Source organism: Ictidomys tridecemlineatus, chromosome 10 (genome assembly GCF_052094955.1).
Source record: "Ictidomys tridecemlineatus isolate mIctTri1 chromosome 10, mIctTri1.hap1, whole genome shotgun sequence".
Classification (NCBI taxonomy): domain Eukaryota; kingdom Metazoa; phylum Chordata; class Mammalia; order Rodentia; family Sciuridae; genus Ictidomys; species Ictidomys tridecemlineatus.
The window spans coordinates 61,947,314-61,963,449 of NC_135486.1; the positions used below are offsets into that span (position 1 = coordinate 61,947,314).

Genomic DNA, 16,136 nt, shown 5'->3' on the forward strand with positions numbered 1-16,136 from the left:
GCCAGGGTTCCGCTAGAAAGGTTCACTTCCTGTAGGAGCATTTTTTTAGGAATGTGAAATATCTAACTAAAAAGAAAATTCCACCTTAGCATCTTGTTCACTTGGTACCATGAGGAACCCAAAAGAGGGGCTGGGGATGCAGTTCAGTGGTAGAGTACTTGCCCGTTATGCATAAGGCCCTGGATTCAGAGAAGAAACAAAAACAGAATCTAGGAGAAATTGAGTCCCTGACAATAACAGCCTTTATGTTTTACTCAACTTGTTTTGTAGTTGTACTCACTGCAAGAAGTCAAAGGCTAACCAATATCTGCAAGAACTGGCTGCCCCTTGGAGTACTGAAGAAGCATCTGGAAGTGGAGGATGCGGAGGAGCCCATGCTTGGCTGGGAATTTGGCATTTATTTTGAAAATTGTTAATCCTGCAGAAAAGTTGCATGAACTGCCCCCCGTTCAAGGACACCTCAGGGCCTCCCCTGGGGTCCCTAGTAGTCAATATTAGTGGGCTTCCTTTCTCTTCCCTCTACTGTGGTGTGATGTGGGTTTGTGCATTTCAAGGTAAATTGCAGACATCCTGGCACTGAGTGCTTTGGGATGTTTTCCCCTAGAGCAGAAACATTATTCTTCATAATCCCAGTGCATTTTCAAACACAAGAAACCTAACACACTTTTAACCTGTGTCCCGCTATACAGATGTATAATGAGGGAACTATGTAAGCTATCACCATCAATTTGAAACAGGATTTAAAGAAGAGGTCATTATTGGTGAGGATTTGGAAAGGAAAAACACATTCAGGAGAAGCTGCCCTCTTGCCTGTAGGCAAGGGTTATCTGGGCTACTGACCACTTCTTTCAAGTTCCAGAGGTGTAAAACAGTTCAGGGCTCAAAGGTGAAGAGCCCCTAAAGGATCAAGTTACCTAGCCCCAAGGGTGCACTCTGCACCGTCCACAGGCCTTTCTAAAGGGCCAGTTCATAATTAGTCCAGGCTTTGCAAGCCGAGTGGCTTTTGGACACTAATCTCTGCCATTGAACATAAAAGCGGTCATCCACAGCATGTGGAGGGGTAAGTGCGGCTGTGTCCACTCACAGTGGCAAGCTGCACCCCCGGCTGCAGTCTGCCCACCCTGCTCTCATTTCCCCACGAAGCACAGACTTTCAACATGTTGTGGGGCTGGGGATGTAGCTCAGTTGGTAGAGTGCTTGCCTTACATGCACAAGGCCTGGGGTTCAACCACAAAAGAAATAAAAAACATTACAAATAAGATGTTTACTTTGGATGGACTGTGTCTCCCTAAGATTCACCCGCTGAAGTCCTAACCTCCAGGACCTCAGAGTCTTTGAAGAGGTGACTACAGTAAAAAACAAGGTAGTTTGGGTGAGCTCTAGTCCCATAGGACTGGTCCTTATAAGGAGAGGTATCCGAACAGACACAGGAAAAACAGGTGAAGACCAGCAGGAGGGAGGCCTTGGGAGACACCAATTCTGCCCACACTTGGACCTCAAATGCCAGCCTCCAGCCCTCCAAGGAAGATGATTTGTTATTCAAGCCACCCAGCCTGTGGTCCTTTGCTCTGGCAGCCCTCGCAGATGGACACCCGTGTCTCCCAGTTTTGACAAGATTGCTGTGCCATCGCGGGCTCTGTAAGTAGGACAGGCCAGCTCTTCCTTAAAGTCCTTTTGTCAAATGCAGTATTTTGAGGTGCACTTCGAGGTGGAGGTGGGTAGGGGCCAAGGTCGAGTAAGTTCAGGTGTGATAACAAGCCCTAATTCCTTCTTAGACACCCACTGTGTCCGCAGTGTCCACAGCTCTCTAGATGTTCCATGATCAGATCTGCTCTTGGTGTGGCCCCAAGTTTCCCATGTTGAATGCCGGTGTGAAGATGAAACTCTGGTTAATTAAACTGTAGGCTTGGAACATGCTTTGGAAGCACCAGTATAAACAACCAAGAGGCTGGATATTCTGAGGTGGGAACATGCCTGTGTCCCCCGCAGCCTTGGGAAGTATGGGATCCGGAAGCCTGAGAAGGGAACACCTGTGTCCAGGCAGAGCCACCAGGGAGACTCCTGGCCAGGTGTTTTGGACTTGACAGGGAAGGCAGCAAGGTGGGGCAGGCTGCATTACTATCGCACAGAGCCTGGTCCTGAGGGATCCCCGTCCCCACTTGGAGGAGAACCTGATGCAATGTGCACCCAGATGAGAAGTGGATTCAGGACATCTGACCCTGGGATCTACCTTTGGGCCTTTGATCTCTTCCAATGGAACTTAAATGGACTCCTGTGAATTCTCCATCCATGGGGGCAAAAGCCTGGATGGTGTTGGCAAAGGCAGCCCTGAGCCACCAGATGGCGCTCGGAACCCACAGTGCAGGAGCACAGCCAGGGCCTCAGGAATTGTGTCACTGTGTCTCCCTCACTACGCCCTGCAGGCTCCTCTTTGGAGAAGCGTGTGAAACTCCACACTGCACAGCTGTGTCCTTCTGCAGGGCCTCCTGGGGACACGTCAGCAGCACTTCCCCCTGTCCTTGCACATGTGCCCTCACTGGGCACGGAACTTCCATTTTGAAACCACAATCGGACCAAGCAAAATCATTCGAGAAGAAAACATCTGAGGACTGTTTGTGAGGACAGCCCCAGTTCTGCAAGTACTCTGCTCCTCTGGCATTTGGACCACTAACACAGTGGGATGTCAGATTTTTACGTAATCCCAGCCTCAGCCCCAGGGAGTTAATGAGTTGCTCATGCCACTGGGGCATGAAGGGAAGCTTTGCCTCTCAGTGGATTTTTGCTTGCCCAGAGTGCTGGAATGCGCCCTGAGGCTGGAGGCCAAGGACTCAGGCCACCCGTGTGGTGAAATAATCCCCCAGAAATGCAGGGCCAGCAGTGGGATGAGAGAAGCACCGTTCTAGGCACTCGCCCTCCGGATGGTTGCTCCACAGTCTGCATGACTCCCAGGGCTGCAAATCTCAGACCTGGGGTTTGTTACAGGAAAAACCAAGCCATTGGGACACTCTGGTCAGGCTCTGGGCTGAGGAAGTGAGCCTCACTTTTATTTTCAGTTCCAACAGTAGTGACTAGTTAATACACTAGTATCTGAATGGAAAGTGCATTCAGTGGTGGCGTGACGCCTTCATCGGGGCCTCAGACACTTACTGCACATTCTCTCCCTTCTCTTTTTGAAGTAGAACCCTAGAAGTGAAGACAGAAGCAATATTCAGATTTATTAAGGCCTGCCTTTTTAACCCAGCAGAGATTGCATGAATAAAGAAAAGCAGAATCCACTGTTTACCACTATGTGTCAGGCACTCTGTTCTGCACTTTATTTAAGTAGCTTCTCATTTCACGACAACAACTTGGCCATTGGCACTGGCCCAGGTTTTCAGAGAAGGGACCTAGGCTCAGAGGGGTCAAGCAGCTTGCCCAGGGTGGCACAGCTAGTAAATGTGAGTTAGTTGTTGGAGCCAGGTCTGTCTGACTTCAAAGCCTGGCTTTGTTTTCTGTCATCAAAGCGTTTCATTGACTCTGGGACCTTGTGGAGTCAGAAGGGATCTGGGAGGGCATTAGCTGATGCAGGGAACACTACTTCCCAGCATTCTCTGTAAGTTGAAAGCCAGGTGAGTGTGAGTATCTGGAACAGAGACCCAGGGTGAAAGGAAGGAGAAGTCTTTAGAGCTGAGCCTAACATGAGCGAGGGAGATTCCCTTCTGTCGTTTCTACAAATGAAAACTGTGTATGCTCCCAGGAAAGGCCTCAGGAGGACTGAGGAAGGAGCCCAAATCCTGTCCTCTTAACTTGGCTCTAAGGACAGTAGCTGAGGGACAATGACCAAGAAGATGACCAGGACTGCCACTGTCTCAACATGCATCCCCTACTTCACCCAAGATGAGGCACAGTGTAAAGACTCCCTAGGGGTAAGTGGCATAAGGGTACTGACTGCTTGGTCCACACTGCTGGGTACTGACTACTTGGTCCACACTGCTGGGTACTGACTGCTTGGTCCACACAGCAGATGTGAGGGTAGGTGAGGCCTGGGGCCACACAGAAAGCAGGTGGCCAACCAGAGCAGCACTGAGGGCCAGTGAGTGTCTCTGCTGTGCTGGATGCTGCATGTCCCTGCTCCGTGGCACATCTCTTGTCACAATGGGCTCTGTGAGAACTTGGTAAGGAAACCCAAAACTGGGTTTCAGTTTTCATTGCATACCGGAAACTTGGCCTCGGATCACTAAAAAGTTCACCAAAGTCTTTAACCTTTCAAGCAAACAACCTAGCCTCCTGCCCTCGGCAGCCTCACCAGCAGAAGGGGTACAACTGCACCGTCTGTGTTCCAAGAGGAATCGCTCAGGAAACCTGGAGCCCCCACAAATCTGTCAGCGGATGATCTGGGGGGAGAAAAGGAGGTGATGATTTAGGAGGTATGTGTGTTCCTTTGCAATGAAGTTATGGAAGTTGCTAGAGAGATTTATATTGGTAATTAAGTGATAATGACTGCGTAAAGCTGCTTGAGTTGGAATTCCTGTAAAATACTGAAGGGCTGAGACATTTTGAGAAATGTCCTACTGTTCAGCATTTTCGGAAGCACTGTGGATTTCTGTAGTACCTGCGTCCTCTGATCAGTAACTCTTCAAAGCTTGCCAGGCAGGCAGGCTGTGCTCACCTGTTCTTGTGTCCCTGGTCCCTAAAGATGGTTCATTTACATGCAGATCATATGTCAGATCACACGAGCACACACACTGTCCCTGGGTAGAGGAGGAAGGACAGGAAAACGTCCTATGCACGGCATAGCCAGGTAGGATGTGTCGTTTTAAACCATCCAGATGCTCCATATCCCCAGCTTGAAATGAAGCAGCTTAATGAGTGGACATGTGAAGAGACCGGGTACCAGGTTCGGCAGGTTTGTGCTCCTCCTGCCCTCTGCCAATGGGGAGGAGCAGCAGCAAGGAAGCCAGAGGCCAGACCCCAAGTCAGTCAACTCATGGGGCCCAGGGCACTCAGCTGCCAAGGGCTGTGTTAGGGAGAGCCACTCCTTTGCAGTGGACGCTGCCCACACCGCCTGAGGCGGGCCATGGGGGAGTCTAGATAGACCCTCTACCCTGGGCCCACGAGTGTGGGGAATGAGCTGAGGCAGGGATTCTCTATTTTGAGTGTTCCAGGTATGGCTTGCCTATGGGAAGGACCCACAAACTGGCTTCCGCCATAGCTGCTGCCTCTCGGGTTCCAAAATACCCTCAGCTCAAGAAGAGTGAGCGGAGGATATGGACGTTTGTGTGACTCCAGGGACTGGATTTTAAATTCTGTTATACCTGGACCCAGCGAAAGAGGGTGACTTCTACCTCTGCATTTCGCATCTGTGGACTTCGTCTGCGGCCAGCACCTGGAAACACCCTACAGAGAACTTAGGGAGGCGGGGGGCGGGGAGAAGAAGAAAGGGAGGTGCTATTCAGAGGCACTGTCTGGAGTTCAGAGGGCGCAGGTGGGGACTCCAAAGGCAGGAAGAGATTCCCTGCTGGTCTGGAAGCCCCCATGACCAGGTCACTAGGGTGAAGCAGGGGACTTGGAAGCCCATCATTGGTACTGGCAGCCTGGACGGGTGAGACAGGACAGGGGTGGAGGTATTCATCCACTCCCAAGGATACTTCGTAGTCCTGAAAAGACGAAGGAAAAGAGGTTGAATTAATAAGTGTCCAATCAAAAGTCTAAGATAGCCAGGCGTGGTGGTGCATGCCTGCAATCCTAGCAGCTTGGGAGGCTGAGGCAGGAGAATTGCAAGTTCAAAGCCAGCCTCAGCAACTTATCAAGGCCCTGAGAATCTCTTTTAGAGAATCTGTCTCTAAAAATAAAATATAAAAAAGGGCTGGGAATGTGGCTCAGTGGTCAAACACCTCTGGATTCAATCATGATTCAATCATACCAAAAAGACGCCTAAGGCGATTCATGGTTCATGTTAGGGTATCAGCCATGACAGGCTCAGCACCCCCTGGGTGAAAGCTGGCTGTGGTGAAGGCTGGCAATGGGTGCACGTCAACACGTCATTAGGACATTGGGGTCATGTCATCCTGTAGATAGAGTGCTTCCCAAGGTAAGCGCATCTGCACCTGGAAAGGAGTAATGTGGCCCTGGGCCTTGGAAGAGGACAGCTGGGAACAGGAACAAGACCATTAGTGTCAGGACTATAAAAGGAGAGGAATTGGGAACAGAAAGCTGCTCCATTTTAAATGGCTAATTGCCAAAGATCAGTGTTTAGCCTGGAACATTCAAACATGTACGCAGTCTTTCTGGGGCCCCTAGCTGATGTACCCTGCAGATATCAAGATCTCCCAGCCCAGGTGGTCTGACAGTGCACTTTCCCGTGACACTCCCTGGGGCCCGCGCAGTTTCCTAGTTGTCCTGTTGTATTCTTGAGACCAAAGTGGCTATGGAGATCTTGAGGGTGATGGACATTAAACCAAGGTCTTTAATGAGAGCAAGAAGCATACTTTGAATGTGACTTCCTGCTAGGAGTTTCCAGGATGGACTGAGTTGTCTTCTTAGGATTAATGCAAGTAGTTATAAGACCCTATCCATTTTCCTTGCCTTGCTTAGTTAATTCTGGTTCTTCCCAAAAGTTGTTTATTTTTTAAAATTTATTACTGATGTCCAAGAGTGAGATTCAGGTCAAAAATCCTGGTTCTCGGGCTGGGGTCATGGCTCAGTGGTAGAGCGCTTGCCTAGCATGTGTGAGGCACTAGGTTCGAGTCTCAGCACCGCATATAAATAAATGCATAAAATAAAGGTCCATCAATATCTAAAAAAATATATTTTAAAAAAATCCTGGTTCTCATAAGTCTGTGAATCAATGTTAGCTTTTAACATTATCCAAAGACATAGAAGATATGAGGAAAAACATCAACCAGGAAGTTGAAAGCAAATAAACACAATGCTGAGCACCCACTCAAAACCTCCCAGGAGAGCAATGCCACTATGCTGCTCAGCACCAGGGTGCACAGCAGCTGTGCCCTGGAATGGTGTTGGCTGCTCTTCCTTGCCCTTCCTCCCACTGACTTTTGCCTTTTTTATGCTCTGTTTTAGCAAGTGCGTTGAAGATTTAAATATGCGCCTTTTGCTCACCCCTCTCCAGGTTGCATTATTTTCTGACAGTGCTCCCACACCTGCAAGATATCCTCTTCTCCCACATGCTAACATTAAGGAGGTTCGACAGAGAACATGTGCGCTCCCAGGGAGCACTAAGCACTTGCTCCCCGTGGAGTGGCCAGCTCCCTAGCAGACCTCTCTGCCTCTGCTCTCTCCAGATGGCTCTCCTTCTGTAGCCGTAACTGCAGTCCCCATGGACGTGATCTTATTTGGAACGAGGGTTTCTGCAGATACAAGCAAGAGAAGGTGAGATCATGCTGGAGAAGGGACGGCCCCCTCCAAAGAGGACTGTGTCCTTAGAGACAGAGGGAGAAGGCTGTGGGAGACAGGGAGAGACTGGAACAGTCTCTGCAGCTACAGCGCAGAGCAACCAGAACTGCTAGCATCACCTGAAGCTGGGAGAGGCAGGAAAGTTTGCATCCGTTGATTTCAGAGGGAGGTGGCCCTGGAGGCCCTGACATCAGCATCCAGCCTACAGATCTGTGCAACCACCACTTTCTGTTCAAAGCAACCATTTGGGAGTATGTCGTTTCCCGTATCCCCAGAGAATGAACACAGGGTACAGTGGGGTTGAAGCCAAAGAACCCAGGCCTTGAATTCAGACCTGGATCTGAATCACAGTTGGACTGCCTGCTAGTCAATGATCTGTGGCTACTTCCTCCCTGAGCCTCATCCCTTTCCTGAAACATAAGTAGCCATGAGAGAGGAGTCAGGAGACTTACCTTGCAATGAACTTTTGCAAGAATGCAGGGAATTAAGGTTTGTGTATCAATGAGTCATATTTTACAAGAAGGAAGAAAAACTCAAGGTGACTCAGTAGAAATGGGACCTCAGTGTCAGACCTGTGAAATTTCTTGCAGAACCCAAGTGGGAAGGCGGCATGGCCCAGGGCCCAGCACAGCCAGTGCCCTCCTGCTAATGGCTGATACGCCCCCTCCAGCGGGTGGCCAGGACCAGCATCTGACCAGCACGTCCTCCTTCTTCTGTGGCCCACGCTTCCAAACATTGCCTCTGAGGCTTCAGAGGCTAGAAGGAACGAATCTGAACCTTCCTCAACCTCCAAATCCTAAAGCCCAATGGACAGGATTTGAAGACCTGTGTTGTGCCGGGGACCAGGGTTGTACATTTCCAAACACGTCAAGAAAGGGATGTGTCTATTGAAAGTCACAGGATGCAATTTGCAAAATTCCTTGGAGAAGGGTGACAAAGGACAGTAGTGCTATCTTCCACATCCCATCCTGTTGGGGACATTCCTTCTCTCAGTGTCACTCCCCTCACCTCTCCGACTGCCCTTCCTTCTGTGCTCCAGCCAGCTCCCCCGAGTTCCAGCCCTTACCAGGATCTCTCTCTACACCGAATCCTCCTTTTGTAAACTCCTGTTACCCCTTTCACTGTTTTCTGTGGTTCGGTCCTTGCCTTCTGGTTGGTCCTTGGCCTCCATCCTCTGATACCTGAGGACAAGCAGCAGGCTTTGTGGTGCTGGCTGATCCCTGTGCCATTTAGCATGTGGGCCTGGGGGTTAGCACAGCCTGGCTCTGTCACCACCTGCTCAGCTCTAGGGATGTTTCTGTCCCCTGCAGCGGGAGAGGCTCCACAGTGTGTATGACCAGAGCCCTCAGTCAGCAGGCCAAAGTTACACAGTGGCATTGCTGCTTGAGGTCTGAGGGCGGTCTCTCCCAAACGCCTCCTGGGTAACTGATTCAGAGTACTCCCCATTTCAGTTCCAGGCTGCTGGAGCGTCTGCCTCCCTCAGCGCCAGGTCCTGAGAAGGGCTACTCCTGCTGGCCTTGGGCAGGAGCTCTCCACCCTGTCCTGGCTTAGCCACACTCAGGAGCCTGGCAGGCTGGGGTGCTGCCCTGGGCCAACATGGGCCTTGGGTGGAACCAGGAGGTGTGGGAGGAGAGGGGCACCACTAGCAGCAGGTTAGAACCTCTATCTGGAGAAGACGAAGTCGCCTGGGAAAGAAGTGTCTCAAGCGAAAGGGGAAAGACCAGGACAAAGCAAAGCAAGTGACTGCAGCAGAAGCCAAGTGATGCACACAATATCAGGTATGCCCAAACTAAAATGCCTTCCTTCTAGATCCTTCTGCCAACAAAATCCTGAATATGTTCATTGCAGCTGAGGTTTCCTTCTTTCCTCCTTTTTCTTCTTCCCTCCTTTCTTTCCTTTTCTCCCTCTCACTTGTTTGCCATTTCCTAAGCAAGAACATAAACCACTTCCCTGTGCCCATCTTCTTGAGGGTGCAAAAAAGGAGGATTGCACCTTCTTCAGAGGCCCCTCACTGACCTGTCCCAACTCCGAGGTCCATGAGCCCATCAAGTGCTTTGGTGAAGGAGAATGAAGACAAGTCCTGAAAGCAGACTTATCTGCTTCCATCTCCCAGCGCTCATATTAACTAGCTGTGTGACCTTGGGAAGGCTACTCAATCTTCCTGAACCTTGGCTCCTGGTCTGAAATCCTGAGCCAAAGCCAATTGCCAAGTTGTTGCCACGAGGATTAAATAGTAAGCCACTTAAAACGCACAGAGCATGGATGGCATAGAAGGAGAAGCTGGAGATCTGCTGCTGGGAAACCCAAAGAGGGGAGGCTGTGTTGTGGGCCTTGGCTGCATGGGAGCAGGTGGTGAGCAGGGAGCTTGGATTCAGCCTGTTGCTTACTGCAGCCCTGGACCAGCCCTGGTCTCAGAGCCCAGCCCTGTCCTGTCCCCCACCCTTCTGGTTGAGTCCACCCATCCTGCTGACCTCTGAGACTCCGTATTCTAACACATAGTGATTCTCTTGGACCTCTCTGCGTCCAACGAGACTGGCTCTATCCCCCCTTATTTCAACCTTCTAACTACTATCCCTTTTTATTCACTTATTTATTTATTCCACAGAATTGGGACTCTCCATCTGTCCATGATTCTGCTGGCTCCCAGCACCCACTGCACCTTGCCCTGGCTGCTTCCTCCTCCAACATGAAGCCTGCCTGTGCCATGGGTCACTTTAACCTCCAGCCTGGAGCAAATTCTGGCATCCAGGCCACAATTGCTGATTAAACAAACCTGTAGAAAAATACCTTTTCTTTTTCCAGTTGCTGCCCCTCCCAGGTTCCAACCCCCTTCCCTCTGAGGCTGTGCACATCACTCTGCTCTGTGCAGCCGGGCGACTGTGCTGAGCCTCTCCCGCTCCGGGGCAGCCATTGCAGAGCCTCTGCACAGTTCTGATCTTCAGGTGTCCCCAGGGCCCACAGATGCTAATGGGCTCACTGCAATAACACTCAGCCCTTGAGTCCTGCAACATAAAATCAGTTGAAGTATGCCCAGGGCCCCTGGAGATGTGAGTCCCTTGTTAGTACCCTGCTGTACGTGAGAGCTCAGGTGCTGGCTCTGGCTAAGGCCACACTTGGCCTTAGTCTGAAATACACATTTCAAACCAGCCTCCAGTATCTAGCCATCTGACCCCACGCAGCCCTGCCCTGGTTGCACTCTCCTCAGTGTGCAAATGTACAATATTCCCCGAGACCCTGCCCCAGGGCCTGAGTGCACCACCAGCAGGGTGGCAGCTCCCCTTCCCTCCTAGAGGCAAAACCAAAGGCCTGTCAGATATGCTTAGGACAATCCTAAATACAAGAAATCAGCCAGGCAGACTGTGTTACAGCTCTGCTGACTCTGAGGGTCCAACACACTGAGAGTTAAGGAGCTCTGGAGCCCAGAACAGGAGACCCCAGGTCTCAGGCTATAGGAGCAACCTGGGCCCCATGTGTCTGTCATGGCCCACCAGCACCTGCAAAGCCCACCCTCAAATCTGCATGCCCTGAGGGGAGAGGAGAGGAGACCCTCCTCAGGCTTCCAAGCACCGCCCCCAAGAAGGATTAGAGACTTAGAAACTCACTGAAATACTCACGTCACTAAATATTCATAGAATGCACCTCGATAGGGAGGACAGGAGGGAAGACGGGAGGGGGTGCCACGGACCACAAGCAAAGCTCCCACCCTTCTTTCCACTGCACAAAATGCGTTGCCTTCTTTCCATACCTCTCAAGCCACGAAGAATGTTGCAGGAGGCAAGCTGGGGGAGGTGCAGGGCGGAGGGACCAAGGAGCACCGCGTGGCTTATTGCAGCACCGAGTAATATTCCCTGTGTTCTCTGGGCTTCAGACCTCCTTGTGTGTTAGCACCCTAGGGTTTTTTTGTTTTTTTTTTTTTTTTTTTAACCACATTTTTATATTTAAACGAGTTGCTATGGCATGGAGTGCAATCCAAACTTTCTATGAATGTTTAAGACAAAACATGAGTTTTCAAAGCGATATTTTGCTTCTGGCTAGAGAGGTGTGTTTACATCTTCGGGTCTCAGGGCTCCTAGGTGGCAGGTGGAAGACCACTGAAGTAGTTTTCATCTAGGGAGTCACAGAGGTCCTGTCTTATTGGAATGGGGTTACTTGAGGCATGGTGGGGGAGTAGAGTGAAAGTTATAGTCAAGCTCAGGAAGTGAGTGGCAGGAGGTGAGCTGGACTCTATGGGGCCTCACCCCTGTGGCCTCTGGGTCCTGGCTCTTGGGCTAGATGCAGACCCATGATAGTCTGGGAGGGAGCTACTAGGGAGATCTGGGTAGGAAGAAAGGAGTACTGAGGGTCAGGTGATATTTCCAGAAGTAGAGAGGGGGGCCCTCACTTCTTTCAACAGTAACTCCGTGAGCATTTCTGCCTATTCTGCCCAAAGCCGGCCCAGGCACACTGGAGACCACAGAATGCAGACACTGAGAGAACACAGATGTTCTAGGTCAGGCCTTTTACTTTGTAGTTGGGAAAATGGAAGCTCAAGGCATTTAGGTGACTTCCAGAAGGTCTCACATCTAATTAGTGCCAAAGTTAATATTTTGAAAATTAGCAAGATTGTTAGGATGGTATAATAAAGTTGTAATGTGTATCAGCATGACGGTAGAGTTAGAACACAGTATTTGCTGGAGTAAAATGTGAAAGGATCATGGCAGAAAGGGATGGGACTAGTTTAGAGGTGCAAAGATTAGAGGCACAGTGGGGAAAGAGGGCTTCCAACCAACTTAACATCTGACCCAAAGAAAGTGTATTATCCCCAGCTCAGTCGGCAGAATTCAAGGTCATGGATGGTGAGTGGGCACTAAGTGTTTTCTGATAAAAAATGATGTAGGATTCTTGGTATAGTACCTGGAAACATTTTTGCACCATTTTAAATAAAGACAGAAAAAAAGAAAAGAAAAAAAGAAAAGAACTCAAATCTGCCCCGCCCTTCAGATGCATGAGAGATGCACCAGGCCAAAGCTGTGGAGAGGCTGGTAGACAGGCTTCTGGGGGTTATCAGCAGGTTTGAGGTGCTTTCCACTGGGGAGACCTGCAGTTACTGCTCCCTGAAGACTCCGCGCCATGTTTCAACAAGGGTCAGCGTTGCCATCACTCAAGCCACCTCCATCTCCATGAGAAATCCTTCAATGGCAAAAAGTAGGTGCTCAGTTTGACAGAACAATGGGAAAAATAAAATAAAAACTAGTTTGCACCTCTAAACTAGTCCCATCCTTTTCTGCATTCTAAAACAGCCTGCTAGCCGTTCCAGGGACGTTCTTCCTGTCAATCTTTTATTAATTATCCAGAGGAAGTGATTCTGAAAAGCGACACACAGCAGGATGGGATGATTCATCTGACATAACTTCCTGCATTTTTCATCCAATTGAAAGGATTCCAGGAGCCTCAGCTAGCATCAAGTTGGGAGAAAAGTCAAGTGAGCGTCCTCTAAACACAGCCGAGTTCTGAGCTGCATCCCACTGCAGAGGCACCACCGGTGGGACCAGGCACTTCCCTTTTCCAGATGTTTATAGAGAGTGGTGGACTCTGAATCAAGTCTCAAGACTGAGTACGTCCCACAGTGAGTGGCCAAAATGAGCACACACCCTGAAATTTCCAACTTCACACATAAAGTGCTAGAAATGATCAAGTTTAAGTCATTGACTTTATTACATAGGAAACTTCTATAAAACAAGCAGTGCTATCGTGTTATCACACAATTGTCCTACTCTAATCTATACGCACTGCGTTTTGCAAATTGTCTTAACTATCTGTACGTGCTATTTTACTATTTCTGAAGCTTCAGGTTATTTTTTTTTCCCTTTTTCTCTGTCTGGTTTTCTCTCTCCTTAAAGGTACATGTGTGCACACACCCACTCATGTGCTTCTCTGATTTACTTCAACCAGATGAACAATTAACTGTGAAGCAGAGATAAAAGAGGACAAAAGCATTCTTTTTAAAGGTCCAGAGTTCAAGGAAAGGCACTGGGAGAAAGCCTGGAGCCGTGCCCACACCACCAGCCTAAAAATACACTGCCCCTTCAGCACCGCGGCTTGCTGGCGCACCGAATATCAGCAGCCTTTAAAGAAGATTTCATCAGTCATTCAGAGGCAAGGACTTTAAATGCAATTACCCTGTATAATTAGCTGTTTCATCTTTAGTGTCAGTGAATTTGGAAGTTAATCTCTGATTGCACAAAATAGAATACTAAGCAGCTTACTGGATAGACCGACTAGTGGGTGTGCTGGATCATGTGGCCTAACTCCTTAGAGGCACCGTGGGACTGGAGGAAAAAAGAGGCAGATAAGACCCAAGCTCTTGTTTTTTGCTTAGGTACCTTGACATACATTCGAGGACACACACTCCAAGTCACCTCTTCCTTGGAAGCTTCTCTCAAGCCTGCCCACACTCAGTGGAGGTGGTCACCCACCTGAATCACAGCACTAAACATATGTTGCATGACACGACCAAGTGTCCCCAGGCCTGCTCTGCCAACGGGGTGGCCAGCTCCTGAGAGCTGGGACCACGTCTTACTAAATGCTGTGTTTCTATATTAAACCTGGTGCATGGCACTCCATCTTCCAAAGATGGATGGGCAAACAAATGAATGAGCTGCCAATCAAAATCAGCCAGGGGCCAGACTCATGAAAATAAACTGGGTATTTAAACAGTTGTTTTCCACGTCTCTAAAGAAAAATGAGTTGTCAAAGTGATATTAACTTAGCAGTCCTTTTCTAAGATAAATTTCAACACAACACAACATTTTCAGGTAGGGGAGAGACCTTTCAGCCCAGTCATCCAGCACCTACAACCACCCACATCTCAGGGATTCAGCTCTCACCATGGACTGCTGCTCATCTATGTATAGCAAAGCCCAGCAAAACCAGACGAGCTAAGCTTTCTGAAAAGAAATTTAGCCTTGATGTTCAAATTCAAGTCACCAATAAGTGCCTGGTAACTATTTAAAATTGTACAAATTGGGCTGGGGATGTGGCTCAAGCGGTAATGTGCTCACCTTGCATGCGCAGGGCACTGGTTTCGATCGTCAGCACCACATAAAACAAAAGATGTTGTGTCCACCGAAAACTAAAATTGTACAAATAAAGATAGGCCATCAGTTCAAGTGATGCTTCATTTTAGAACCCAATTCTAGTTTTGGTTGATGACACATCTACAAATGCTTTAGTTGTTCCTGGAATACAAGTTCTGCAAGGACAGAAGCTGGGTCCTGAGCCCCTGACCCAAGCTCCAGCAAAACTCCCGGTGACTCAAGTCGTACCTGTAGCAGTCACTGAAATAGAACTTTGCTTTTAAAAATTGGGAGCTTTTAAATTTGATGCTCTCCCACTTAACTGATTCTTGGCTTTATTTCTTGTCTTGTGTTTTAGGAGTCTTTTTAAGGAAATCATAGGAGTGTTGAGCCTATGTTTTCTTCTATTAGTTGCAAGGTTTCTGGTCTCATTACTAGGTCTTTGATCCACTTTGAGTTGACTTTTGTGGAGGGTGAGAGACAGGGATTTAGTTTCATTCCTCTACATCCCAGCACCATTTTTGAAAAGAGCTATCTTTTTGGTAACTTTGGAGGATATCAGGTTTGTCTCTGTGTCTTCTATTCTATTCCATTGGTCTTTGTGTCTGTCTCCGCGACAATATCATGTTGGTTTTGTTACTAGAGCTCTATAGGATTAATTTGAGGTCTGATATTTGATGCCTCGAGCTTTACCTTCTTGCTCAGTATTGCTTGGTACTCTGGGTCTTTTATTTTTCCAAACAGATTTTAGGACTGTTTTTTTCTAACTCTGTGAAGAATATCATCAGTATTTTGATGACGTTTGCATTGAATCTATATCACGTTTTTGACCCATCTTTTTGGAGGTTCAGTCCATGGTCAGCCAGTTTCATGGCTCTGGGCCCATAGTGAGGCAGAACGTCATGCTGGCAGGTCACGGGGTGGGGGAAGCAGCTCAGGCCCAGGCAACCGGGAGGCAGAGCCCCTTCTTCAGTGTGCTGTAGTTTTCACTGTAGAGGTCTCTCACCTCTTTCGTTAGATTTAGACCAAGTATTTTCATTTCTTCGAGGTTATTGTGAATGGTATAGTTTTTCTGATTTCTTTCTGAGCACGTTAATTATTGGAGTATAGGAAAGATACTGATTTTTAATTTTTTTGGTCTTGTATCCTGCTACTTCGCTGAATTCATTGATCAGATCTAGAAGTCTTCTGGTGGAGTTTTTTGTTTGTTTGTTTTGTTTTTTGGCTCTTATAGATATTAGATCATGTCATTAGCAAACACAGATAATTTGACTTCTTTTTCTGTTGGTATCCCTTTAATTTCCTTTTCTTGCCTAATTGTTCCAGAGTTTCAAGAACTATATTGAATAGGTGTGGTGAGAGTGGACATCTTGTCTTGTTCCCGATTTGAGAGAAAATGCTTTCAATTTTTCTTCATGTTGGTCTTGAGTTTGTGGCCTATAGCCTTTATACTGTTGAGGTAAGTTCCTTTTATCCTGTTTCTCCAGCATTTTTAACATGAATGGGTGCTGGATTTTGTCAAAGGCTTTTTCTGCCTCTATTGAGATGATCATGTGATTCTTGTCCTTAATTCTGTTTATGTGATGAATTACACTTATTGATTTGTGTATATGGAACCGAACGGGAGTTGCTTTCTTGTCTTTGTTGAAAATGTTCAATGACCCAACCATGAAAAGAGCATAGATACAG

At 48.3% G+C, this 16,136-nt stretch overlaps 2 long non-coding RNA genes across 4 annotated transcripts; one reads left to right on the top strand and one right to left on the bottom strand.

Moving 5' to 3' along the window:
* Positions 1 to 3,010: 3,010 nt before the first annotated feature.
* Positions 3,011 to 9,675, bottom strand: LOC144367296 (uncharacterized). Of its 3 annotated transcripts, XR_013426623.1 has the most exons (3): positions 9,409 to 9,675; positions 4,286 to 5,636; positions 3,011 to 3,183 (listed from the first exon to the last, which is right to left on the bottom strand). It is a non-coding gene; the product is annotated as an uncharacterized LOC144367296 (long non-coding RNA). The 3 variants fall into 3 exon arrangements; XR_013426621.1 differs by having other exon boundaries at positions 3,011 to 5,636; XR_013426622.1 differs by having other exon boundaries at positions 3,011 to 8,573.
* Positions 7,694 to 10,176, top strand: LOC120887577 (uncharacterized). Its single transcript, XR_005730885.2, has 2 exons — positions 7,694 to 9,170; positions 9,998 to 10,176. It is a non-coding gene; the product is annotated as an uncharacterized LOC120887577 (long non-coding RNA).
* The last annotated feature ends 5,960 nt before the right edge of the window (positions 10,177 to 16,136 follow it).